The sequence below is a fragment of the Sceloporus undulatus genome, chromosome 11, assembly GCF_019175285.1.
Source record: "Sceloporus undulatus isolate JIND9_A2432 ecotype Alabama chromosome 11, SceUnd_v1.1, whole genome shotgun sequence".
Lineage (NCBI taxonomy): Eukaryota > Metazoa > Chordata > Lepidosauria > Squamata > Phrynosomatidae > Sceloporus > Sceloporus undulatus.
Window position 1 is genome coordinate 6,843,446 of NC_056532.1, and position 2,015 is coordinate 6,845,460.

Below are 2,015 nucleotides of genomic sequence, written 5' to 3' on the forward strand. Positions count from 1 at the left end.
TATATAGATATATAGATGTAGATAGAGATATGCAATATATATATATATATACACACACACACACGTGTGTATATGTGTGTGCGCATATCTATATATATAAGATATACAGATATGCATATTATTATTATTATTATTATTATTAACCTTTATTTATGAAGCGCTGTAGATTTACACAGCGCTGTACATGCAATCTTTTTAGTTAGACGGTTCCCTGCCCTCAGGCTTACAATCTAAAAAGACATGACACAGAAGGAGAAGGGAGTGGTGGAGGGAAAGGGTAAGAGGTCCAGCAGTTCCTCTCAACCTCCGAGGTCTGGACCAAGGCAGATGGACTGAAGGGAGGGCTTGGCTTCATAATGGATGGTTAATCATTATCCAGAGAAAATACATAATCACAAGTAGGATAATACATATACAGTACATAGGAATGCAGGAAATGGATCGATAAACAGCCAACAACAGAACATCAGATAGTAAGCGACAATTATGCGATGCCTGGGAAAGCTTCTCTGAATAGGATGGTTTTCAACTCCGTTTTGAAGCTGGTTAAAGAAGTGATGGCTCTTGCTTGTGGAGGAAGAAGGTTCCAGGAGTGAGGTGCAGCAAGTGAAAAGGGGCGAATCCGGGATGGGGCAGAGGAAATCCTGGGCTGAGACAGGAACCCTTGACTACCAGAACGGAGGGCCCTGGTGGGAAGGTGAGGAGAAAGAAGGTCTGATAAGTAAGGAGGGGCCAGTCCATGGAGGGCTTTGAATGTCGACAGCAGGAGCTTATACTGAATGCGGAAAGGGAGAGGGAGCCAGTGAAGGGATGCCAACACAGGAGAAATGTGGTCAGAGCGGTGGGTGGAAGTGATAATGCGTGCAGCTGAATGCTGGACAGAGATTAAAGGACGGAGGTGAGAAAGAGGAAGCCCAGCCAGGAGGACATTACAGTAATCAAGTCGTGAGATCACTAGGGCATGGACCAGGATCTTGGCAGTAGAGGCGGAGAGATATGGTCGGATTTTGGCAATATTGTACAAAAAGAATCTACAAGCCTTGGCTGTGGTCTGGATCTGAGGGATACACGACAGAGAAGAGTCAAAGATAAAGCCAAGACTGCGGGCTTGCTGGACTGGTTGAATGGAAATGCTGTCCACAGAGACAGAAAAGGAGTGTTGAAGGTTGGGCTTAGGAGGAAAGACAAGGAGCTCCGTCTTGGACATGTTGAGCTTCAAACGCCGATGGCGCATCCACTGTGAGACAGCTGTAAGGCAAGATGAGACTTGCTGTTCAAGCCTTGGCGAAAAGTCAGGGGCAGAAAGATACAGCTGGGTGTCATCGGCATACAGATGGTAGGAAAAACCAAAAGAGCTGATGAGTTTTCCTAAGGACAGTGTGTAGAGAGAAAACAGAAGGGGACCCAGAACAGAGCCCTGGGGAACTCCAACAGATAAGGGAACAGGAGAAGAAGTCAGACCCCCTGCAACTACTGCAAAAGATCTGCCAGACAAGTAAGATCTAAACCAGTCGAGAACAGAGTCTGAGAACCCAAGGCCAGAGAGTATGTCAATTAGGAGACAGTGATCAACAGTGTCAAAGGCTGCAGACAGATCGAGAAGAATGAGAACAGAGTAAAGGCCATTAGCCTTGGCCTGTAAAAGGTCATTCGAGATCTTAGTGAGAGCTGTCTCTGTAGAATGCCTTGGGCGGAAACCAGACTGAAAGGGATCAAGGATGGAATTGGCTTCAAGAAACTCAAGACAGCGCGAATAGACAACCCGTTCCAAAACCTTAGAAAGAAAGGGGAGAAGAGAAATCGGACGATAGCTAGACAGAGAGGAGGGGTCAAGAGAAGGTTTTTTCAGAATTGGGGAAATGAGAGCATGTTTGAAGTCCGACGGGAAGGAGCCTGTAGAGAGAGAGAGATTGAAGATATGGAGAAGCGAGGGCAGAAAGGAGGGAGCTATAGAGATTAGAAGACGAGTAGGAATAGGATCAAGAGGACAGGTAGCAGGTTTGGAAGAGTTCAGA

The 2,015-nt window shown here is 46.2% G+C and overlaps 1 protein-coding gene across 1 annotated transcript in view; it reads right to left on the bottom strand.

Moving 5' to 3' along the window:
* TIMM22 (translocase of inner mitochondrial membrane 22) overlaps positions 1–2,015 on the bottom strand; it is a 6,152-nt gene that overhangs the window by 2,338 nt on the left and 1,799 nt on the right. The window lies entirely within an intron of this gene.